Here is a 27,250-nt window from a genome sequence, read left to right as displayed (position 1 = left end):
GCAGAGTCTGCCACTTGAGTTTGCTAAACATCTCCGTAACGCTATCACGCTTACCAAATAACCCAGTGACGAAACGCACCGCTCTTCTTTGGATCTTCTCTATCTCCTCCGTCAACCCGATCTGGTACGGATCCCACACTGATGAGCAATACTCAAGTATAGGTCGAACGAGTGTTTTGTAAGCCACCTCCTTTGTTGATGGACTACATTTTCTGAGGACTCTCCCAATGAATCTCAACCTGGTACCCGCCTTACCAACAATTAATTTTATATGATCATTCCACTTCAAATCGTTCCGCATGCATACTCCCTGATATTTTCCAGATAGAGAAGAAGGTGTTTGTGAGGAAGAGTATTAAAAGCTTTCTGGAAATCTGAAAATATGGAAACAATTTGGCACATCTGCTGATAGCACTCATTACATCACGACAATAAAGAGCTGTTGTGCTTCACAGGAATGGCATTTTCTGAATCCATGCTGATTATTTGTCAATAAATCGTTTTTGAGCTAATTGATAATGTTTGAACATAGTATATCTTCCAAAATCCTACAGCAAAATGACGTTACTGATAGGGGTATGTAATTCCACGGCGACTTGTGCGACTTTCTGGTCTTTGATACAGATATTTCTAAGAGTGAGCAGTTGCTGCTAAGTATGGAGCTATTATGTCAGCATACTCTGAAAGGAACCTGACTAGTATACAGTTTAGACCGGAGAGGCCTTGCCTTTATTAAGTAATTTAAGCTGTTTTGTTGCACCGAGGATTTCTACTTTACTCATGTTGGCAACTGTTATAGACTGTAATTCTGAAATACTTACTTCATTTTCTTTGGTGAACTCTGTCATCAGTATCACCACCACTGTTATCATGCAGAGAAGGTACTGATTGTGTTTGGCCACTGGTGTACTTTAAATATGACCAGAATCTCTGTTTTCTGCCAAATTTTGAGATGGAGTTACACTGTGGAAACTATTAAAAACATCTCACACTGAAGTTCATGCTAAATTTTGAGCTTCTGTAAAACTTTGCCAACCTTGGTGATTTTGAATTCTTTTAAATTTGGCATGCTTTTTTCGTTGCTTCTGTGAGTGTTCTCACCATTTTTGTGTATGATGGGGGTCATATAAGAAGAAAACAAAAACTATGGTAGTAGGGAAGAAAAAATAAAATGGTAAAGTTAATATTAAACTAGAGCAGGTTGAGAACTTCTGTTATTTGGGGATTTCAATCACTGACGACAATAAATGTATCACATATATAAAGAGAAGAATAGCCTTCGCAAAGCAAGCTTTCCAAAATAAAAGGAATTTACTAACAGACAATCATAAGCCTAGAAAGTAGGAAAAAGTTTGCCAAAACTTTTGTCTTGAGTATCTTAACATACAGATGTGAAGTGTGAACTCTGGGAAAGGCAGAGAAAAAGGGACTGGAAGCAATGGAAATGTGGATATGGAAAAGAATGACGAAAACAAGCTGGGTAGATAGAAAAAGTAATGAACAGTCCTTAAGAGAAGTAAAGGAGAAGAGAACACTGCTAAATTATATAGGAAGAAGAAAACCAAAACTTAAAGGGCACATAATGAGACACAACCAATTCCTAAAGAATGTATTTGACGGAAAAGTTTTAGGGCAAAAACCAAGAGACAGGCCAAGAGCAATGTATTTTAATAACATCAAAGAAGATATGGGGATAAAATCGTATGAAGAATTGAAGAGGATGACACTGGAGAGGGGGACGTGGCTAAATCGACAAGGCATAGCCTTTAGTTTATGATGATGATGATGGGGATCAGAACCATCTCTTAATAATTTGTGTGGTACACATATCTCAACAGCCATCAATACTATTTCTTTGCATTCAAACCAAAGCTGGCCCATGCTTACGCAGTTAGGCAACTGAGTTTCCAACAAGTATCCAATAACAATTATTATTTTCTATTTTCTAATTGTTAGTAAAGAACAAGCTCTGCAGAGTTTGTCCGTACAAGGGCAGCTCCCCATCGCACCACAAGTTGTCTGTTTATATTTCACATGAAGAAGCTGAAAATTAATGTTTATCGATCCAGAGGCACAAACATTCCAGTTGTCTGCTAAACGATGTCAAGAGACCACTTTCTATTAATTGTGGCAATGCTTCACTTTGGTGACCTGTGGCAGTTATGAAGACAGGTTGTTTAAAGTTAGAAACACTGTGATGAAGTTTATACAACATTTCACATTGCATTCCAACTACGTGTATCAAAAGCCCTCTATGTAGAAAAACCTACTGTTAAAGGGCAATTGTGTTTCAAACTATATTGTCCAAACTAAGTGGGTTTGGAATTAAAATGTGCTGTTTGACTGGTTATGGTCTGCATTTTATTTTGCACTCGGACACAACAAAGGAAATTAACTTACACAATTTGCAAGAAAAGCAGTTACACAGTAACAACTCACATAAAGCTGTTTTTGCAATGAGGACAATTTATGTCGACAATTTGTATGGAGCCCAGACCTGGCACTGGCTTCTTATAAATGGAACAACTGCATGCGGTATTAATGTAGCAGTTTTAAGTGGGGAGTGTTTTGAACTATGGTTGCGTAAGATAGCGGTACAGGTCGGCTTGAACGACCACTGCCAACCGCAGCAAACAATTGCACTGTAGCCACTACCAAATGCTTTGTTATTTCAATTTGCCTTGTGTTGCAGATTGTTTTTTTTTTCTTATTCTGAAATGAGTGAAAAAACTAGGCCTGGTGCATAAAGGGATTCGAATATGACTCACCACAACAAAATGAATCGGCAATCCTTATAACTGTTATGTCAGTTGTGTTTTCGTGGAAGCACAGCATGTGGGAGTAGAATGACAGCCCTTCGAGAGGGAACTGGAGCTTATTTGCCCACACCGCTGCTCCCCCCTTGGGGAGTCTAAGTTCTCATTTGTTTACGGTCGTGATCAACAGCCACGTAAGCACAAACACTCAAAATAAAAGTACACAAATGCATAGATGCAGCATCTGTTTGAAACAAAGAAACCAGATATGAATGCGAGGTGTTTCATGTCATTTTCTTGAGGCTTATAATAATAAAAACCATTGACCTTAGGTCATGTTGTAAGGCAGCCACACTGGACACCTCTATTAACCCCCAGAAGTAGTAAGTAAACAGTGCACTTGATAACTGGTGGTAAGTTCCTTTGGGACCAAACTGCTGAGGTCCCTAGGCTTACACACTACTTAATCCAACTTCAACTAACTTACACTAAGGACAAAACACACACACACACACACACGAGAGAGAGAACTTTAATGTCCAACAGGGGCGGGGAGGGGGGGGGGAGCCACGTGAACCGTGGCAGGGCGCCTCAGACCAAGAGTCTGCGCTGTGCGGCCTTGATACAGGTAAACAATCTGTCCACACATACCTAAGCAGTCAATTTCCTATAGTCTAAGTAAAAAAACTATCAAATTACCTAACAGAAACAGACACACACACACACACACACACACACACACACGACTGCAGTCTCATGCAACTGAGAAATACCAATATATGAAAAGACAAATAGTCAAATGACATGATATGTTTTGCTGAAAACACTCAAAAGTAAACTGTGGATTTTCAAAAAAAATTATGTTTTGTGTTGTGGGTTGGTAAAGTGGGGAATACAACATCGTTTTTGCCACAGACTACTAAAGTCTCTTCACAAAGTACTGGAAATATAATTCTTAGGGGGGAAAAATTTTAAAGGCAGAGTATGTACAAAACTTTATCTCAAGAGAATCACCCTACTCAGTAACTACATGTCTGAATAACTTAAATACATTCTTATTGTTACATACAATCTGTTCTATCAGTGTGAACCAGACGCTGAATGATTAATGGAAAGAATCTCCACTTTGTGCTAAAAAAAAAAAAAAAATGCGCAGGGCCTGGCAGGCCATACAGGTAACTCGGCCTGGCAAGGTACTTAGCAAGCAGGTAGCCAGATTAATGATAATGATGCAGCATTCAGTACGGTTAGTAGGAAGTGTACCTGCAACCACCAAAGGTTAAGTCTGGAAAACAAATCTGTGTTCCTGCAATCTGAACTACTCAAATCCCTCATCTTTCCCATTATCTTAGTTCCTGGACAGCTGCATTTCCCTGAAGAAAATATTCTCATGTCACTGGTTTAGCTTTTGCATAGTAATAAGCAAGAATAATCTCTTTTGGAAAACATTGGTGAAAACCAGTCCAACCCGTTAAACAGGCTGACTTCAATACTGAGGACTCTAGCTTCCACCCATTACTTTGACTGTTCAATTTACAATGAGAAGTCCTCAACCCACACCCCAGCCATAGTAACAATTAATGCACAAAATCAGTTTGATTAATTTAAAATGGGCCAAACACTAATGAGCATTTCATTTTCATCACTGTTCAATGTATGTGGAACCCATATCTCACAAAAGTTTCACAGTTCATCTAAGAGTACCATATCTGTTGATCTGGCTCATGAGTATGCTACTCACTGTGTCATTCACATTTTGGCAACCACTGCAAATGAAGAAGTGTATTTCTTACAAACAACAACCAAACTTGGACGAATTTCAGCATGCAGTAAAATGAAAAAAACTAGTCAAACCACTGCACAGGAAAACAGCAACTGTTAAGTACATCACCGCTTCAGAAATATTTTGAAATAATATGAGGGGAAATTGTCATAAGGTGACTGCTTTCGTACGAATATCTCAGACCGTATTATACATGGCATATTTTAATCTGTCCCCCCCATGAACCATGGACCTTGCCGTTGCCGTTGGTGGGGAGGTTTGCGTGCCTCAGCGATACAGATAGCCGTACCGTAGGTACAACCACAACGGAGGGGTATCTGTTGTGAGGCCAGACAAACGTGTGGTGCCTGAAGAGGGGCAGCAGCCTTTTCAGTAGTTGCAGGGACAACAGTCTGGATGATTGACTGATCTGGCCTTGTAACAATAACCAAAACGGCCTTGCTGTGCTGGTACTGCGAACGGCTGAAAGCAAGGGGAAACTAGGGCCGTAATTTTCCCGAGGGCATGCAGCTTAACTGTATGATTAAATGATGATGTCGTCCTCTTGGGTAAAATATTCCGGAGGTAAAATAGTCCCCCATTCGGATCTCCGGGTGGGGACTACTCAAGAGGATGTCGTTATCAGGAGAAAGAGAACGGGCGTTCTACGGATCGGAGTGTGGAATGTCAAAAGGAAGATCAACTGGTTTGCATCGACCGCTGCCTTTCAAAAGAGAAATTTACGCCGTTGTCATTTGGTCGTGTACTTTCGACGCGATTATTGAATTATGTAATGTTACATTTATTCTTCGCAGTGTTTTCTAATGCCACTTACTGAGAAGCTTTTCTTGAAATATCTCACCACTGCCTGTCTTCGAAATGTTTGAAAACGCAATGAGACTTGCTAAACTGGATCGTAGACATGTGTTAACCACAGCAATATGACACCTGGTTAGGACCTGTAGACCCTATTTCACGTCATCTTTAACAGGAGCTAGTCGATATCGATCATCTGTACATGCAACGATGACACAAGGCCGAATTGTGCGTAATAACGTATTAGAATATCCCCATCACTACTTGGTCACTACAATTTCGTAACATTCAGATGCAATCTACTCTCACGTTAATGGTAATAGAACATAGACAAATGACTGAAATGGGCAGATGAACGTGATGTGCAGTTTCATGGTGATGTTAGAACTGGGATACCATATATAGGGTGAGTCACCTAACGTTAGCCAGCCGCGGTGGCCGTGCGGTTCTGGCGCTGCAGTCCTGAACCGCGGGACTGCTACGGTCGCAGGTTCGAATCCTGCCTCAGGCAAGGGTGTGTGTGATGTTCTTAGGTTAGTTAGGTTTAAGTAGTTCTAACTTCTAGGAGACTTATGACCTAAGATGTTGAGTCCCATAGTGATCAGAGCCATTTTTTTTCACCTAACGTTACCGCTGGATATATTTCGTAAACCACATCAAATACTGACGAACCGATTCCACAGACCGAACGTGAGGAGAGGGGCTAGTGTAATTGTTTAATACAAACCATACAAAAATGCAGGGAAGTATGTTTTTTAACACAAAGCTACGTTTTTTTAAAATGGAACCACGTTAGTTTTGTTAGCACCTCTGAACATATAAACAAATACGTAATCAGTGCCGTTTGTTGCATTGTAAAACGTTAATTACATCCGGAGAGTTGACGCTTGAGTACCACTCCTCCGCTGTTCGATCGTGTGTATCGGAGAGCACTACAACATACATCGCGTTTCTACAGAATGATCTGCCAACGTTGCTCGAAAATGTCCCATTGGAAACGCGTCGACGTATGTGGTATCAGTATGATGGTGCACCTGCACATTCCGCAATTAACACTAGGCTGACTCTTGACAAGATGTCCGACAGGCGTTTCATAGGACGTGGAGGACGCATAAATTAGCCAGCCCGTTCTCCTGATCTTACATCTCAGGACTTCTTTATGTGGGTACGTTAAAGGATAATGTGTACCGTGATGTGCCTACAACCCCAGAGGATATGAAACGACGTATTGTGGCAGCCTGCGGCGACATTACACCAGATGTACTGCTGCGTGTACGACGTTCATTACGCCAGAGATTGCAATTGTGTGTAGCAAATGATGGCCACCACATTGAACATCTATTGGCCTGACATGTCGGGACACACTCTATTGCACTCCGTAATTGAAAACGGAAACCACGTGTGTACGTGTACCTCACCCCTCATGGTAATGTACATGTGCGTCAGTGAAAAAGATCAATAAAAAGGTGTTAGCATGTGGACGTAATGTGCTGTTCCAGTCTCTTCTGTACCTAAGGTCCATCACCGTTCCCTTTGGATCCCTACGTAATTCGGTGCTCTCCGATACACACGATCGAACAGCGGAGGAGTGGTACTCAATCGTCAACTTTAGGTTACAATATCTCCGGATGTAATTAACATTTTACAATGCAACAAACGGCACCGATTACGTATTTGTTTATATGTTCAAATGTGCTAACAAAACTAACAGGGTTCCATTTAAAAAAACGTAGGTTTGTGTTAAAAAACATACTTCCCTGCATATTTTTATGGTTTGTATTAACCAATTACACTAGCCCTCTCCTCACGTTCGGTCTGTGGAATCGGTTCGTCAGTATTTGATGTGGTTAACGAAATATATCCAGCGGTAACGTTAGGTGACTCACCCTGTATATAGGAGCCGTATGCCAGAAACGCCGCATGGCCCCAGCTGCCAGAAGGATACAGGTCATCATCCAATGACTGCCATTGTGTGCCGGATAAAACTATGACGGTGGCAGAGATAAGAAAAAGCGGTGGCAATAGAAATAATGATAGCCATATGAGAAACTTATATAACGCACCAATATTTTCACTACACTCAGAGGATACAACGACATATTGGAACCTTAAAAAAGAGCGGCAATACTGGTTGGACTCGACATACACATTCTCGTATTAGACGCAAATGCTAAATCGATATTGCGGCATACAGTAGTAATCGATCAAATACGACCTGCCCTCAGGACGCAGTACAAGAACTTGGGCTTCATGTCAAGAGTAGTAGACTCAACACGCCTACTTTCCAAAATTCTGCAGTGCAGCAACACACACACACACACACACACACACACATACACACACACACACACGCTCACACACACACACACACACACACACACACACACACACACACATACATACATGCAAACTGCAAGCTGGACGGTCTGAGACGAACTTAGAACAGGCTACCATAATCTGATTTATTTCACAGTTACAGCTCCAGATAATACCTTAAAATCCAGTCAACTGTGTATAGATTCTACGCAAATCGTATTGTGAACTTTTAAAGAGTTTATCATACGTCCAAGCCAACGAATAGGAGCGAGGGTTGCAGAGGGCGCAAGACAATACGATACCAACATCAGTGCATTCACTCCGGTGGCTTCTTTGAAACGTGACGATCGCACACCGCTCTCACCATCTCCCTGTATTGCGATGCTTCCTTCCATTCAGTTATACACAGCACACTGCTGTCTGTCACCTCATCTTGCCATCTGGTTCTTGGTCGTCCAGGGAGTCTTGAGCCTTCCATCTTCTCGTCGTATCTCTGAAGGACTATCTTGTTCCTAGGTTGATTCTGACATCATAGGCTGCCCAATGCGAACGTTTCGCTTTTTGCCCTGCTTACTACCAAGAACAGTGTTAGACAGTTGAAAGTGTTAGAAAGTTAGTGTTTTATCTCCGTGTTGTCCCTCCCTACAGTCTTTAAAACGTACAGCACGGCAGGCGAGAAGACAGTCTCAAAAATCTTTAAGAAAAATAGAAAAACAAAGAAGAATGATTTTCTGTCGAGCAGTCAAACAACAATAGAAAGAATCAATCAAGATTAGAAAAAATTGGAGGCACATGTGGAGGACCAAATGGTAACAGATGTTCATAGTTTTCCATACACACTTGTAACAAAGTAGTTTCGATCACCCACAGTATTACCGTCGCTGAGACGATCCGATGGCTTGATGACGTCAATCATCAATGCAGTACCTACTGAGAACACTGGTGCCGGTACGATGGAAGACACAGAATACTATGAGTGTCTCCGAACTGTCTTAGTAGAGCAATATGTGAACATTAAAATTATGATTACATAGGGAGAACTACGGCGGAAATGTTGCATCAGTCAGTAGACCACATTGTTCCATATCCAACAGTGTTGTTAAACGAATGTCTCTTGCAAAGACGGTTGCCCAGAATCTAGAAAATCTCGAATATCACTGTACGAGGGAGGATCGGAAAGTAATGCGCAATAATTTCATTCTCCCCTGGTATTGCAGAAGGAATGGTGAAATTTCACGACGTTATAGTTTGAATTTTGCGCTACAGATGGTATTTTGTTTTCATGAGCAGCTCTAGCGAGAGAATCCTGGCCTAGAAACTAAAATGGCGCGCATGTAACTGTCGTCAACTAGTGAAGAAAAGCGAAGTGTAATTCGATATTTGTAGTACAAAGGGCATAAACCGACTGGAATTCACAGGGAAACTCGTGGCGTGTATGGGAACTACTTTACCGACCGTAGAAAAGTCTCCAGGTGGTGTACTTCCTTCCAAGAGGGACGTGATAACCTTTATGAATCACTACCGCCCGGGCGAAATGAACGATATTGCTCATGACACGTTGGAATTTCGTAAGGTTGGTGCTTGCTGGATGCTTACGAACCTGACAGACAACCAAATGGACCAGCGAATAATGACAAGCTTGGGTCCCTCAGAGTGTTACGCCGTAGAACGGCAAGACTTTCTGGAAGCAACCGTCCCTGGAAATGAGTTGTGAGCTTACACTACACTCTCCAAACCAAGCAGGCTTCTATGGAGTGCAAGTCTGCTTGTTTCCCAGCGCGAAGAAAATTCATTGATTCCATGTTTTAGCAAAGTATTTATGACAGTGTTTTAGGATAGGCATGATGTGTTATTGGTGAACACGGGACCACTGCCTACATTAAAAGATTGGTTACGTCGCGCCCTTCGCAACAAGCGACACAACATTAATTTTGACGGTGTTGCTGCTCCTGTTCGTGAGAAAATCGTCAAATTTAGGTGGGAGGTGCTCCAACAAGCACTATGCGGTCCGGATCTTACCCCGTCGGACTTGTATGTGTTTGATCCCGTGAAGAAATTCTTGGCCGGCAAACGCTTTGTGACAGATACGGAGGTGAAATCAACGGTCCGCAGATAGATATACTCCAGTCAACTGAACTTCTACAAACATGGCATATAAAAAATGTTACCACGATGGAAGAAATGTGTTGAGAACGTTGGTGAACATGTAGAAAAGTAGGTGAAAAAGTAATTTCATTTGTGATTTGTTACCTGTTTAACCTTTTGGGAATAAAATTATTGTGCGTTATATCCTTCCATTGTGCTAAAAGTTGTGGAAGACAAACGCCCGAGAGAACGGAAACCTTACAGCCGGTTAGTTTGGTAAATGCTGTAGCCAAAATACGGGACAAGCCTCTGTGCCTGAGGGATCACGGACAGGTAATTGGCATGATTCCCCTGCAGTACGGTGCCGGGAAAGGAAAAACAACCGACGATGCAGAAAATGACGCAGAGCACACCGTGAACACTCGAACGACAAGTACGTTATGAGCATTCGATAACGCCTGGCGGCCTGCCCTGTTCAAAAGACTGAAGTGTAACGACAGATCCAGGTGTCTTTATAACAGCACAGACAGGCAGGTGAACCTGGAATGCTTCAGGAAGAAAATCGTGAAAAACATCACCAAAGACCGCCTGTAGGATTCTGTTTGTGTGTCCGCAATGACAAATACTGGCTGCAACACCTGCGCAAACGATCTGCTAACTGCCGCAACTGCCAACACAAGGGCTAAATCAGAGGAAAACTATAGGAAAGTTCCAATAAACGTTTCGTAATTAGTGCTTAGAAAATACATTAGAAATAGCAAAGCAAGACAGTTTGTATGTTACTAACCCCAAAATAAGAATAAATGAACAAACTGTAAAGAGAGAAGAGGGACACCTAGGCATACATATCAACGAAAATGACTGAGAATAAACTGAGGAAAAAGAAAAGTAATGAAAAGTAGCTGAAAGAAGAATAACGAGAAACTTAATTCTTTACCACGAAGTAGATGGAGTTAAGAGTTTCTGATACCTTAAAAGCATAACAACACATGACGGACGAAAGAAGGAGAACATATTAAGCAGATTCTCACAGGAACAGATGACATTCTTGGACAGCTATCAAAGATCGGACTCAATGTAAGAACGAAATTTCTGAGAAGGACATCGTATGGTCGGGAATCATGGACTGTGGGAAAACAGTAAAAGAAGAGATTGGAATTATTTGTGATATGGTGGTGTAGAAAGATGTTGGAAATTAAGTGGGCTCATAAAGATTGAGCCAACGGCCTTGCCGCAGTGGATACACCGGTTCCCGTGATATCACCGAAGTTAAGCACTGTCGGGCGTGGCCGGCACTTGGATGGGTGACCATCCAGCCGCCATGCGCTGTTGCCATTTTTGTGTGTGCACTCAGCCTCGTGATGCCAATTGAGGAGCTACGCGACCGAATAGTAGCGGCTCCGGTCAAAGAAAACCGACACAACGACTGGGAGAGCGGTGTGCTGTCCAAACGCCCCTCCCACCCGCATCCACAACTGAGCATGACACGGCGGTCGGATGGTCCCGATGGGCCACTTGTGGCCTGAAGACGGAGTGCTATAAGGATTGAGGAGGGTCTCCGAAGAATCTTCAAAGAAGGGAACATATATAAAATATGGAAAAGAAGAAGGGGTGAGATGATAGTACATAAGTAAAGACATCACGGAATAACGTCCGTGGTATTAGAGGGAGCTGTAGAGGGTAGAAACTGTATGGGATGACACAAACTGGGATATATTCAAAATACTGTTGAGGACGTATGGTGCAAGTGCTACTCCGAAATGAAGAGGTTTGAATAAGAGAGGAATTCGTGAAGGACCGCATGAAAGCATTCGGAAGGCTGATCACTCAAAAGGAATTAACTAAATAAAGCTATTATCAGTGAATAAATACAACGTAGAATTAAGTAGGCTACAAATAATAATAATAATAATAATAATAATAATAACTCATCTGTGGATTCCTTTCCTTTGTGTCTCTCTTCTTCAATGATGGAGACAATAAACAAACGCAGTTAGTTCCACTACGCCATTCCGACAGATACGACGCCATTAGCAACAACTGGAAAGTATAATCTGCCATTACGTGCAATCTTAAATAATGAGATTTCGGTTCTGAGATTTGCGAATGTGGCTATAATATTCCCAATACCAGTCTAGAAAAAACAAAGGCTGCAACACCATAAAAAGCAAAAATAATTAACTGACATAACTAATAGCACATAAAAAAGAAAAATGAAAGAAAAGAAGATTATATGGCTCGCTATCACTCATTTGAAATTATTTCGTTTCCGATCCCATGCTTAATGATAGGTTTTCTTCTGTTATCATAATCATACTTTCAAAAATGGTTCAAATGGCTCTGAGCACTATGGGACTTAACATCTATGGTCATTAGCCCCTAGAACTTAGAACTACTTAAACCTAACTAACCTAACGACAGCACACAACACCCAGCCATCACGAGGTAGAGAAAATCCCTGAACGCGCCGAGAATCGAACCCGGGAATCCGGGCGTGGGAAGCGAGAACGCTACCGCACGACCACGAGATGCGGGCAATCATACTTTCACCTCTACCACTTTCCGCTAATACCCGTAATTTTGATTGGAGTGACCTGTGTTAGCTGCTTCATCCAGTATATGTATATGAAGATCCAGGCAGTGATCAGTTGTAGAAATGGAAGCAAGTTCGAAACATCTACATCTGCATCCACATGACTACTCTGCAAATCACACTTAAGCACTTGGCAGAGGTTTCGTCAAACCTCCTTCATATTATTTCTCTCGAAGGGCACGCGGAGAAAAAGAACACTTACGTGTCTCCGCTCGTGCTCTTATTTCTCTTATTTTATCACAATGATCATTTATTCCTATGAAGCTGGGTGCCAACAGAAAATCTGCATATTCGGAGGAGAAAGTTGGCACTGATTTTCGTGGTAAGGTCTCACTGCGACGAAAAACATCTTTACATTAATGATTGTCACCACAGCGCGCGTATCATATCCGTTATACTCGTCTTCCGCGATAATACAGAACGAGCTGCCCTTCGTTGAGGTTTCACTAGCGTGAAAGGCCACAACTATCACACGGGCTCCAGAGTACAGTTGTGTAGTTCCGCTGAGGGCTGAAGTGTGGTGCCTTATGAACTCTTGTATCTGTAGACTCCAGGGACTCCGAGAAACACGAGGAGAGCTCCCCATCCCTTGCGCCCCTTCTGCGAGTCAGCCTCCAGGGACGGCTGAGCGTCGCTCGCAGATGCAGTGCCTGTTCGAGCGCTAGCGCCGCTTTCTCGTTAGGCGACCTGACGCTGGAGGCGGGATCGATATTTAAATGCCAGTGTCATGCATAGTAATCTCGTTAAACTTAAGGCTTGTCTGCCTGCAAACAAGAAACTGGTAACAGCTCGCTGTATTTACATAAGGTTCCCGTAGCACACCACCTCCACAGTAGACACACACACACACACACACATGTTACATGGAAGAGCCGAGGGAGTACGCGCTCAGAAACAGCGTGGGCGCTCTCAGGTTTAAATAGCAGATTCTACGGCTGCCTGTAAACTGTGGCACTGACAGTAATCCTGTCTCTGACTCGCTCCTGTTTCACCATTTGAATCTCCACGCAGAAAATTAGCGTTCATTCTGCGACAGAGTAGCCGACAGCCAGACCAGATGATTGCCAGGATACGTCGCCCAGAATTGAGATCTGCATCTGGTCATTAGTTCCTGCCTACTCTCCCTCCCTCCACCCCAAAGTTCATCAACATTGAAACCCCTGACCAGTAATACTATGCCTTAGAGTGCGAAGTGGCGAGGTTACAGCAGCTTCAGCAGCATGGGTCAGCCTTTCCGGAGTCCGAAAGGAGCCTCATGTGCTCATTAGCCTGTTGGTATTTTGTTCGTTATAGAATAGACTTCATTATTCCCCAACCATTCGTCCCAAAGAAGATTAAGAAATTCATCAGGAACGCGCATTTGACGTATACAGCTAAGGGAGTGTGTGTTAATCTTGCATTTTTTACGTACCACCTGGTTATAATTAAGGTGCAGCTCCTCACAAATGTCCAGAATGTGATGTAATTTACGTATGAGAGCGTAGTTTCGTAGATGTGTTGATGCGTTAAAGCTGAAAACAAAATTAGTTCTAATTTTGGCCGCTAGGTGCAAATCTGGCACTGTGAATGCAAGACAGTCGCACAGAAATATTTCCGTATGTAACATATTAGGAACGAGACTTGAGCAGGGAAGGTCAACCAGATGAGATAGGCATGATGTCGATTTTATTATTAACCGCCAGTTACAAAACTGTTTCTCGCTGCAGATTCCGGTGGAATCTGTGCAACATCTTCCTGCACAGTGCTATTCATATTAGGTGAGACAGAATTTGTCTCTGGTAAACGTGTTCTTTTAGATGTCCGTAGAGTCAAACGTTACATGGATCCAGATCAAGCAATCTTGCAAGCCATATAACTGGGAAACTTCCAGAGATAGCACGTTCGTGGAAGATTGCATTAAGCAGATCTTTCACTGGGCGAGCCATGCAACATGTTTCCCCATTTTGCATGTAAACAGTAGCTTCCACTCAGTTGCGCTCTTCCAAAGCAGGAATCGCATGCTGTACAAAGAGGTTTCGATAAGGCGCAGACGCCATTGTACAGCTGTCAGGCCCTGTTGGTGTATTCTTCTCGAAGAAGAACGCACCGAGAATGAATGTGCTTATGAATCGACAATACAGAATCACATGTGCCGAATGCAGTGGTTCTTCGTGAACAACAAACTATTTAACAGTACCACAAATTCGACGGTTCTGTGTATTCACTGCATTCTAGAGTGTAAAATTTGGCTCGTTACTGCATACAGTGTTGCCCTACAAAATGTCATCAACTTTGATCCGTGGCAGAAACCGAAGAACAAATTCAGAAAGTTATTACGGATCGTGATATTTCAGTTGCTGCATCGTCTGGATCTTGTAGGGGTACCAGTATGAAATAGGCAACTAATCTTTCTGTGTTGCTGAGTCCGCGATGGGCAATTCTCGTGACACTGCACAGGCATTAACACAACCCGTAGCACTTACAGCATAGCCAGTTTGCAACAACGGCAACCTCGTCAATGACTTCCACAGGGGTAGGACGCCTTCCTCATCCAGGTGCTACACCAGGCACACAAGTGTATTCGAATTTGATTATTGTCTTCTTTATACCATTTAATGACATCAGTCTTCTGCTTAGACCTTGTAGACGGAGATACTCTCTCATTGCAGCGCTCTAAGTGCTGCCATTCACATAAAACTGTTTCAATAACGGTGCAAGGTTTCTCTTCTCGATATCCACACTGTTCACTCACGTTATGGCTTGCCAAATGACTGCGAGGATCTCATACCGTTACATAAACAACGTATAGCTCCACAGATTTGCATCTTGTGGCCACAAGTGGAACAATTTTTTTTTTCCAGCGGAAATTGGTTCCGAACTAACGCATTAGCATATGTACCAAGTTTCACTAGCACACTACAGTTACAGCGAACAATGGACTTCTGTGAGTAGTTGCATTTTAATTATAATCACCTGATAGATGGAAAACCTTGCATTTCGGTCAACATACCGGCATTATCTTCTTGCTTGGGAATCTACTATACAGTAGCATTGCTGCGTGCAGTGTCATCCTCCATTTCGTTTTTATTGCAGGCGCAACTACATCTTCAAATTGTGTCTTTTCTTCTATTCACTTGACTGGTTTTCTATCTCTTCTAGTATTCTCCACGACAAAGCTCGCCATTTAATTGCTCGCTGATCAACGCAGAATGCTTTTCACTTAAAAAATCCACGTAACGCCCTCTTACTTCAAATCTGGTAACTCACTTTTACGTTCATAAGCTTAGTTATTAAACCTTCAGTTTACTTACGGCACTTGAAACAATTTTTATTCTTCTCTTTATATCTCTTGCTTCCCTTCCTTTTGTTGATTTTTCACTGCCCAAAATACAAAGTATGATCAACTGGCACCGTAATTACACTGTCAACTAGTACTATTTTCCACTAGAACACATTGAAAAACATCATTCAGAAAAATGAGTATGATTTACATGCTTTCCAGTAACACGTATTCGTTCCATCTTTCTTTTCTTTTTGCATTTCAGACTAAGGTTGCAAGAAACTCCTGCCCCCCCTCCACCACCACCACCACCACCCCCGCACTCTTATTAGAATCCAAGAATTTCTCAGATTAGGCAGTGAGTCCTTAGGTGGCGTATAAGGGGCTTACAGTAAAACTGCACACGCTTTCCAAGCCGAGTTTGTGATAATGTAGCCTGTCCGTTCTTGAACTGACTTAGTGGGCCGCCGCGTAGGAATTCTTCCTACCTATTACGTGTAGATGTTCTCGTAGTTTTATGTCCTCTTTTAGAGCCGCAGCAGTGCCATCGGATCCCGAATGTTTAATACTCCTGTATACATTTTCCGTAATGAAGCGGGAAGAAGTTTTCTTGTGCGAATAATTTTTACACTGGATGCCATTACGGTGTGTTTATTTAAGAAACACCGTAAAATGAACTTGTTCATACTTATTAGAAGCTAACTATCAACGGTACGGCCGGCCGGGGCGGCCGAGTGGTTCTAGGCGCTACAGTCTGGAACCGCTCGACCGCTACGGTCGCAGGTTCGAATCCTGCCTCGGGCGTGGATGTGTGTGATGTCCTTAGGTTAGTCAGGTTTAAGTAGTTCTAAGTTCTAGGGGACTGATGACCTCAGAAGTTAAGTCCCATACCGCTCAGAGCCATTTGAACCATTTTATCAACGGTACGGTGGTCTACCGCATGACTAGATCGAAAGGCATCCTATTGACGACTGCGGACTACGGCACGAAGTCTGTAGCTGGAGCTTACAATCGATATAGTTCGCGTAAGATCGTAAATCTTTGGTTATGCCAAATTTATTCATTTATTTATTAATATCAACGTTTTGGCACTGTAAAATTACTGAAAGATAGTATTTATGACCCATAAACTGCTCCTGATGTGTGGGTGGCAAAGGGCCACTTTTTTTAGAAAATATTTGTTAAAAACTATTACTTGAATTGCGTCAGGGTAAATTTACTTTCCCTACGTAACTCCTTTCTGATGTCACTAGCGATTTCTGCATTGGCACCTCATCCCACAGGCTCTGTAAGCGCCACATGATCAACCACCTCCCATAGCCAGCATCGGAGCCTACCGCTCTCTCCTTACTCCGTACGTATTGCAGCCGTGATACATTCACTTCACGTACGTGAAATAGCAAACCTTGAAATAAAGCAAATTGCGCCCTTATCTGCAAATAAGGGGTACCTTACAACAGAATTGCTTCTGGACCACTGAGAGCAATTGTGGTGATGAATGAACGTTAGCTCTAAATGTATAAAAATGTAAGTTAATGTGGATGAGAAAACTGTAATGTTAAGACACAGTATTACACTACTGGCCATTAAAATGGCTACACCACGAAGATGACGTCCTACAGACGCGAAATTTAACCGACAGGAAGAAGATGCTGTGATATGCCAATCATTAGCTATTCACTGCATTCACACACGTTTGGCGCCGGTGGCGACACCTACAGCGTGCTGACATGAGGAAAGTTTCCAACCGATTTCTCATACACAAACAGCAGTTCGCCGGCGTTTCCTGGCGAAACGTTGTTGTGATGCCTGGTGTAAGGAGGAGAAATGCGTACCATCGCGTTTCCGACTTTGATAAAGGTCGGATTGTAGCCTATCGCGATTGCGTTTTGTGGGATCGTGACATTGCCGCCGGCGTTGGTCGAGATCCAATGACTGTTAGCAGAATATGGAATCGTTGGGTTCAGGAGGGTAATACGGAACTTCTTATCCGCATGGCTGTAACGGATCGTGCAGCCACGTCTGGATCCCTGAGTCAACAGATGGGAACGTTTGCAAGACAACAACTATCTGCACGAACAGCAGCATGGACCATCAGCTCGGAGACCATGGCTGCGGTTACCCTTGACGCTGTATCACAGGCAGGAGCGCCTGCAGTGGTGTACTCAACGACGAACCTGGGTGCACGAATGGCAAAAGGTCCTTTTTTAGGATGAATCCAGGTTCAGTTTAGAGCATCATGATGGCCGCAACCGTGTTTGGCGACATCGCGGTGAACTCCCGTTGGAAGCGTGTATTCGTCATCGCCATAGTGGCGTATCACCCGGCGTGATGGTATGTGGTGCCACTGGTTACACGTCTCATTCACCTCTTGTTCGCATTGACGGCACTTTGAACATTGGACGTTACATTTCAGATGTGTTATGACCCGTGGCTCCACCCTCCATTCGATCCCTGCGAACCATACAATTCAGCAGCATAATACACGACCGCATGTTGCAGGTCCTGTACGGGCTTTTCTGGATACAGAAAATGTTCGACTACTGCCCTGGCCAGCACATTCTCCAGATCTCTCACCAACTGAAAACGTCTAGTCAATGGTGGCCGAGCAACTGGCTCGTCACAATAAGCCAGTCACTACTCTTAATGAACTGTGGTATCGTGTCGAAGCTGCATGGGCAGCTGTACCTGTACACGCCATCCAAGCTGTGTTTGAAGCAATACCGAGGCATATCAAGGCCGTTATTACGGCCGACGTGGCTGTTGTGGGTACTGCTTTCTCAGGATCTATGCACCCATATTGCGTGAAAATGAAATCACATGTCAGTTCTAGTGTAATATATTCGTCGAATGAATATGCTTTTACCATCTGCATTTCTTTTTGGTGTATCAATTTTAATGAGCAGTAGTGTATTAGACTCGTGCTTGATACAGTCAAGTTGTTCAGATATCTGGCCGCAACGTTACAAAGCGATATGCAATGGCTCGAACATGTGAGAACCGTGTTTGGAAGGCGAACGGTCGACTTCGGTTTTTGGGAGAATTTTAGGTAAGTGTGATCAACTGTAAGGGAGACCGCGTATTGGACGCTGGTACGACCTCTTATTATTGCCCGAGTGTTTGGAATCTGTATCAGGTCGTATTGAAGGAAGACATCAAGAAATTCAGAGAGAGCTGATAGATTTGTTAGCGGTAGATGTGAGCACCATGTAAGTGTTACGGAGATGCTTCTGGAACTCAAATAGGATTCCCTGCAAGGAAGGCGACGTTCGTTTCGAGAAACACAATTGAGAAAATTTGGAGACCTGGCTTTAGATGACTGCCAAACGATTCTCCTGCCGCCAACATAAATTGCGCTTAATGACCACGAAGAAATGATACGAGAAATTAGGGCTCATGTGGAGGCATATAGATAATCGTTTTTCAGTTGCCCTGTTTGAGAGTGGAACGGGAAACGAAATGAGTATTAGTGGTACAGGGTACCGGGGTACCCTCCGCCACGCACTGTACGGTCGCTTGCAGAATATCTGTATAAATGTCGATGTCGATTTAAATGCAGAATCTGCTTGCCTGAATCCTCTTTCAGTTCACAATTTATAACCAAATGGAAACTGAGTTGATGTACGTATTATGCCCTGTAATAAAGCCGTTTGAATCAGTGTGGCGTTTTTCAGTGGCCGCTAGTGGAGATTTTGTTGAAAGAGTATCAAAAATTTTTTGAGAATCCTCCAAGACCCAAACACACTGACAGTCCATACTCACTGTTTCGTACCAACTTCCAGTCTATAATTATGTAAATTTAATTCTGTGACTGATGCTCTTTCTACTCCACAGTTGCTACAAGCGAAGAACCCTGTGAGCACAATCTGTCAGTGGCTCGTGTAAGCTTTGTTATACGTCAATTCTTACTGCAACGATTTGTGTGTAGTCAGGTGTAGACGTAGATAACAAGACCGTCATTTACATAAATTATTTACAAAAGTATCTGAAAATGACACTCAGACCGACAATCACTCATCTATTGCATTTTCTTGATAAGAGTATGTTTCTCACGTTGTTCCATTTCCTACTATCTAACCAAATGTGTTCGACATTTTCATCGCGAACAGTTCACGGATAAGGAGTGACGAGTTGTACCACAACATTCTCTATGAAACAACGAACCTTTTCTCTGCTTCCTGTTGAGTGGAGATGTGAGACACTGTATGAACTGATCCGCTCGTTGGACAGGGATGTCTAGGTTGGCCAACAACTAAATATTGTTTAAGCGAAACAGTTTATGGGATAGGATTGGGTTTCACCATATTTCTGAGCATTATTTACATCACACATACATCTCTGTGATTTCATAAGTACTCGTCACAGTCGCTCTAAACAGTCATAAGCAACTTTCAACATCAGGACATTATTACGGATTGCTATCCCGTGTCAGTGATATTTCCATTCGGGTTGCTGAAATGAACGCTCCGGATTTATTCCTTCTAACAGAGAATTTGGTGTTTCAAATTGTCACCTGCATCAATTACTAACGACTTATTTTATTTCAGTGCAAACAGAAACACTATGAGCCAGGAAGCCGAACTGAAATAATTTCGTAATAATGTGACTTACATGAAAACTCGTGACTGTTTGTTACAAAACAAAGCCTGCATGTTATTTTGTCGAATTCGTTCTTCATGCATTCGACAGCGAAATATGCTGCAAGATGACCGAATTTCTCGCAAAAATAAATGTAATCTGCAGGGAAAAACAGGAAACAAACGTACATACAAGAACCAAGACGGAACAAAATGAATAGAGAACCAACAAAGAAAAGTTCGAATCAAAATTGGTGTAGTACAGGAATGCACACTTTGGCCTCTACTGTTCAATTTACACATCAAAGAAGCAATGACGGGAACAAAAGAAAAGTTCTGGAGCGGTATTAAATTTCAGGGTCAAACGATCTCAATAATAAGATACGCTGGTTACATAACTATCGTATTTGACTTTAGGGAGGAACTATACGACTCGTTAAATGGAACGAACGGTGTCACTACGATCGCGTTCAGAAAAGCTTCCCCTCTGCATTTCTTGTGTGAAAACAGTTCAGGATTTTAAATAAAAGAAAATTTATTGTTATTCTACATCATTATTCTTTACGTCTAAATATTTTCTGCCCTTTGCTGCTACAGGGCTCCGGTCCAAATTGTAGCGTGTAACAGGGCGGTGTGTAAAGGAACAACGTCCGGTGCGGTCCGTGATTCGAACTCGAAGTGTTCGTTCAAACAAGTAGCGCCCTCACCTTCATCTATATCTACATCTACGTTTATACTCCGCAAGCCACCCAACGGTGTGTGGCGGAGGGCACCTTCAGCATAATGGTGCCACAGCATACTCAAGGACTGCGAATTGTCATAGATCATCCCCCACAAAGTCCCGACTTGGCCCCATCCGATTTTCATCTGTTTGGATTTTCATGTGTTTCCAAAACTTAAAGATCTCTTTCAAGACTTGACGTGGATAGTGATGAAGCGGTAAAAACAGGGGTGAGGTTTTGGCTACGTAAAAAATGTCAAACATTGTACAGTGACGGTATCTACAAACTGGTCTCTCGTTGGGAGAATGTGTTCGTTGCCAAGATGACTATTTTGAGAAATAAATGTGTAGACTTGAAGTATACAGATTTAGAATGTTAACGTTTCTTTTATTTTAAAAGCTTTAAGAGCTTTCATGTACGAAATTAGAAGGCATTACTTTTCGGCATGCCCTCGTAGGACCGCATGTGCACTGAGAGTAAACCAAAGAAAGACGAAAGTAATGATGTTGTAACCCACAGATTTTTCGTGGGCAGCCACAGGACGAGGGGAAGCTACCTAGACTGCTCTAGCTGGCATCAGAGAATATAGAGAGAAAGTGAAATGAAATGAATCCAGAAAATCTGATTACAGATTCGTTATGCTGACAAGATGACGAGTACATTGGAACAAGCATAAACATGTCTATTGCGTAACTAAATGCTCGCTAGTCAAATCAATCAGAGTATGAAACTAATTTTCTCCGGCCACTGAACATCACCAATGTCATGCCGGTAAGGCGGATTAATGGAAGGAGAAGGCTAAAATTTTTCTATTTCACCATTCAACTGATGTTAAAATGTGCTCAAGATGGCGAGTTCTCTTTCGAACTTTGCCAGAGAGGAGGCAGGCGCGTACGGACACCAATTATCGACGCGTTCGAAGAAATGGCTCCGAAACGGGTCACACAATCTGAACTTCAAACGGCCGAGCGACACGACCGGTCTGAGGCCATCGAAACCGTTAGCGCCTCCTCCCGCAGTGATACAGGCGACCGGCACCTCTTCACCTCCCACGGAATGTTATTTTGGGGTGGCACCCGAGTTATCAAAAGCAGCGAGAGACGATCTGCTGCCCTCAGTTGTCTGCAATTGCTTGAAGGTGCTAGGCGTGTCACTCCGTGAGCAGCCGCAACGTCTAACTTAATGCCTTCTTGGAACATGGTTGTCTCTTCATGCCATTGGAGTAGCAGATAGTACTCGAGTAAAATAACAGTCGATCGGGAACTCGCAGCAGTTACGGTAACTGCTGTCGGGCAGTCACACCAAATGCTTTGCTCGCATTCATCATGGCGAGTCTGAGAGGTGGCATGAGGCCCCTCTCATATTTCTATCTTAGAGTAATTCGATTTTCCTCTCTAATTGCATGCGGTGAAAAATCGCTATTCTTTCACACGCGGACTTCCCACGCAGCGGCTCTCGTCACCTGGGTGGTCCGGTGACAGGTGGGTGCTGCTGATCTTGAAAGGGTTAAGCCGACGGGTGTGAGGGAGTCAAGTGGATACTTTCCAGACGCCGACATTGTCATAAGAGCGGGGGCGACACGCCCACAGGGGCGTGACGGAGCGGCTGGGCTAGAGATTCCGTTTCTTAGCAGAAACTTAGTGAAAACACTTTCTGGCGGGCTATCAGCGAGGCGTGGGAATGACTTGTGTTCCCAGGTAGACTTCTCGGGCAAATTCCCGCGTTTTCTGCAAAATCATAACTGTGATTGGCTTGCTCAGGGGATAGCAAAATCGGCGCAGAAATTGGCGGCAAGTATAGTAGTGCGTCAGCAATAGAGTGGAATTTTCCGCCAGTTTTCGAGTTTCTGATTGCAATGTTTAACCACTACCACTGTCGTGGGGTTGGGAATGTTTTGTGTTCGGCTTGTACGGGTGCTCTTGAGGGAGTCAGCTCTCGCCTTTTGGTCGGAGTAGGTTACAAGACTGAGCTCTCGCTGCTCTGGACAGCCTGCCTTCCATTGGCTGTCTAATATACTTTCATTTACTTGTAACTGTTTCACGAAGTTGCTGAAGTTTTGACTTCCGTGTAACTTTCCTAGTACAGTTGGCAATTGCGCGTTCTGCATACAAGCGACCTATGTTGTCCGTCTTGAGCAGTTCTAGCTAAAGTTTTCTGTATCGGAGTTACTGTGTGACTTCACTTGTTAAAATCAATCACTGTACCGTCAGTGATTGTGTGGCGAGCCTTCTTCGTCTCCCTCAGAGGCGCATTTGTATTGATAGGAAGTCTTTAGTCTGGAATAACCGGACCAGGATAATTTGTTTCGGGCTATACTCGCGACATTATCATCACCACGACTGAACGTCGAAGCAACCGCCCATCGCTTCCAGTACGCCAGATCGTGTCCTTGCAGTTAAGAAGACAGCTTGGTAATGTATGTCCGCAGCACCGGCAGATTATGGATGTTTCCTCTGTGATGATCAGAGCTCAGCAGAGCGCGCCTGTTCCCGTCTTTTCTTACGTGGTTCTGTCTTGGGTGTTCATTCTCTGAGTTCTCACTAAGGAAACAGCAATTAATGTTGGGTTGGCTGGGAGTTTCTCTTAAGATCTGAGTTGCAAGGAATTGGCTCCACATACCACTTGGTCATAAACGTCACAACCTAGTTTACAGCCAACTTGACCTTCACAGCATTTAGTTGCGTATCCGTTTTGATGTACTGTAAATGTTTCATGTGTTGAATTTATAATATTGAGTTTAGTCATAACAAATCAAATTGTTATTTTGGACAGAACTTTCATTCTGTAGATCGGTAGAGCAACCATTTCATTTCTCACCACGTTAATGTAACTTATTTATCAAATTAATTTCTATCAAATTAAATTATTGCAGATGCAAACTCTTTTCTACTCCACCTGCAGGGTCGATTAGAATCAGTTCGCGTTTCTGCTTAATCCATGTGCAACAGCAGAAATCGGAGTTAGAAAGGGGGGGGGGGGGCTTAGAGCATAATTTCCATATGAAGATTCTAGATGAATTTAGTGTTCAATACACTGCTAGCCCCGGCACTTCGCAAGTCTACTATCAGTAATGCGGTAAGCTTCACCGCGCCGGCCCCGTTCCTGCAAACGCATCTCGACGCCCTTTGCCTGCAGTTATCATTTTAGAGGATCAACTGCGGCAGGTGGCTCTAACTCTCTCTCCAGGTGCATTCTATTACCTTATCAAGCTGCTTGATGTGTTTGTCATCTGTAATTCGGGTCCTAGAACAAGAAGGCAGCTCGACAAATCGTTCTGAAATGATATGTCAACAGACATAATTGTGCGACATTACTATCACGAATTACGTAGATTTGGTTTCCACTATACTTCCTTGTTCAACTTCGCTATAGGCCTTTCCCTCATTAAAGCTTTCTCCGGTCCCTCTTTCTTTTGTTGTATCACCGACTTGGCAGCAAAAACCGGAAAGTATGTTACGTGACAAATGCCTTCGCATTTCAAGGACGGAAGATCAGCAGTTGAGTGACAGTCTCGCTTTCTAATAGAGAAAAGGTATCAAGCCATCCTTCATGCTTTTAATCTCAGTCGCCGCTGATATGATGACAGACACAGTCACTCTCAAATTCCGTTACGACCAAGTGACAGAAACTGCAGTCGCTACCAGGTGTAGATTAGAGGCGTTCTTCAAAATTGAGGATTCCGCAGTAGACTACGTGATGGAATTTTGTTACCCTGGAAGGTCGACGGACGAAAAACATAGGTGATACGATGCGGACCAGCAAAGGCAAAGGGATACTCCTTTTTAAACGAAGTTTGTTAGTGCCAAGCACAGCATTAAGCTGAGGAATAAATTTCTGAGAAATTACCTCTGAGCACAGCATTGTATAGCAGTGAACCATGGACTGCGGGGAATGTGGAAGAGAATCGAAGTGTTTGAAATGTGGTGTTACGGCAGAGGGTTGGAATCTAAGTGAACTGATAAAATAAGATATGAGAAGGTCCTTCAACGAAGCATCGAGGAAGGGAATTTGCAAAAATAGTGACAACATGAAGTCATGGGCAGCCGCATCAGTCCAGACTGCAGAGTAATGAAAAACTAAGAAAAAATACGTATGACCTCCGTCCCATCAGAGCAGCCCCATGTTACTACGTAAAAACAGGGTTACATTCATTCGATATCGCATTGAGAAACGTGGCCAGTTAGTATGTTAACTTCAACACTCAATAATAGTATCTACTTCAGCCACTCAGTTACTGTTAAAATTTCGTAAAGCATAGTTATTGTGAAACTTCCTGGCAGATTAAAACTGTGTGCCCGACCGAGACCCGAACTCGGGACCTTTGCCTTTCGCGGGCAAGTGCGCTACCATCTTTTTTTATTTATTTTATTTTATTTTATTTTATTTTATTTTTTTGCATTTTGTTCGTTATTTATCTTTGTGTTTGGTCGTTGCGGACGTCGCAAGACATCCTGTTTTTAAGTTCGGTGGTTGATCCTTCCACACAGTTTTTTATCACAGAGGCCAACCGGCTCTCTGGCAGAACACGCTGAGCTACCGTGCCGGCTATCTAGCTAAGAAGTGGACTGAGCTACCGAAGCACAGATGGTAGAGCACTTTCCCGCGAAAGGCAAAGGTCCCGATTTCGAGTCTCGGTCGGGCACACAGTTTTAATCTGCCAGGACGTTTCATATCAGCGCACACTCCGCTGCAGAGTGAAAATCTCGTTCTGGAAACATAATTATTGTCTTCAAGAAGGAATGTTTGAGTTGTCACTCCTCAAAGCGCCGAAGCTCTTCCTCAAAAGTTGCCTTGGTTTTTATTAAAATCATGCTCTCCAGATACTAGCTTTGTTGCAGTTCTATTCGCATAGCCGTATTCGACTCGATTTCGACTCATTTTCATATCTAGTAAGTATGCGTCAGCTGACACTGGCACATGATGTCCGAACTCAGATACGGGGTTACCATAAATGAATCATTCGCCGTCCAAGCTCTGTAGTTTCCCAAATATTACATGTTGAAAACACAGTGACGGAAAAGAAATTGTAACACCAAAATAATTAATGTAGATTAATGAATTTTCGGGAATACATTTGTCTAGGTATCATATTAAACTGATTAATAATGCACGATCAAAGATTAATGCAAGCGCAAAGTAAGCCGTCGCCATTGTGAAATGCTAGTACATTAGTAACCGGTGTAACCGCCAGAATATTCAATGCAAACATTCACGAAAAATGCAACCGTGGATGCAGGGTATTGCATACGTGCTGGAGGTCAGTTTGTGGGATGAAGTTCAATGCCTGTTGCGCTTAATCGATCAGTAAATCGATTCTACGCAGAATCGGAGAGGAAAGGAATATGTGGAAAACACTGATAAGGAGAAGGGACAGGATGATAGGACATCTGCTTAGACATGAGGGAATGACTTCCATGGTACTAGAGGGAGCAGTAGAGGGCAAAAACTGTAGAGGAAGAAAGAGATTGGAATACGTCAAGCAAATAATTGAGGACGTAGGTTGCAAGTGCTACTCTGAGATGAAGAGGTTAGCACAGGAAAGGAATTCGTGGCGGGCCGCATCAAACCAGTCAGTAGACTGACGAAAAGAAAAAAAAAAAAAAAAAAAAAAGGTCCGATAATGTCACTTATGTGCTGGATTGTAGACTGATCTGGTAATCAAGGAAACCAAGGCAACATGTCGACACTCTATAGAGCATGTTGGTCTACGACAGCGGTATGTGGGCGAACGTTATAATGTTGGAAAATACCTCCTGCAATACTGTTAATGAGTGACAGCACAACTTGTCAAATGGTCAAATCACCACACTGACGTACAGTTTTTCAGTCTTGGTGTGTGGGATATCCATGACAGTGCTCCTGCTGTCATACGAAATCGCACCACGAGAGTACGTCCAGTTTGTCTAGCATGCAAATGGTTCAAATGGCTCTGCGCACTATGGGACTTAACATCTGATGTCATCAGTTCGCTAGACTTAGAACTTATTAAACCTATCTAACCTAAGGATGTCACACACATCCATGCCCGAGGCAGGATTCGAACCTGCGACCGTAGCAGCAGCGCGGTTCCAGATTGAAGCGCCTAGAACCGCCTAGGTACTGCGTCCGGCGTCTAGCATGCAAACATGTTGGTTGCAGGTCTTCAAATGATATCCTGTTCCCAACATACGACGATCACTGGCACCGAGGCAGAATAAACTTTTATTAGGAAGCCGCCCAAGGAGCTCTCGCTTGACTTCACTGAAGTCGCAAATGGTGGTATCTTGGGGTCAGTGTGACGCACGCTGCAGGGCGTCTGTCTCCGACCTATCCTTGAAGAAATCCGTTCGTATTAGTTCTTTGTGCCGCTGTGGTGCCAACTGCT

At 43.2% G+C, this 27,250-nt stretch overlaps 1 protein-coding gene across 1 annotated transcript in view; it reads right to left on the bottom strand.

The window, feature by feature from the left end:
* The window catches only part of LOC126188427 (uncharacterized), a 641,976-nt gene that overhangs the window by 6,016 nt on the left and 608,710 nt on the right, over positions 1–27,250 (bottom strand). The gene's annotated exons all lie outside the window — the stretch shown is intronic.

Source organism: Schistocerca cancellata, chromosome 5, assembly GCF_023864275.1.
Source record: "Schistocerca cancellata isolate TAMUIC-IGC-003103 chromosome 5, iqSchCanc2.1, whole genome shotgun sequence".
Taxonomy (NCBI): domain Eukaryota; kingdom Metazoa; phylum Arthropoda; class Insecta; order Orthoptera; family Acrididae; genus Schistocerca; species Schistocerca cancellata.
This window is presented reverse-complemented; position numbering and strand designations above follow the sequence as displayed.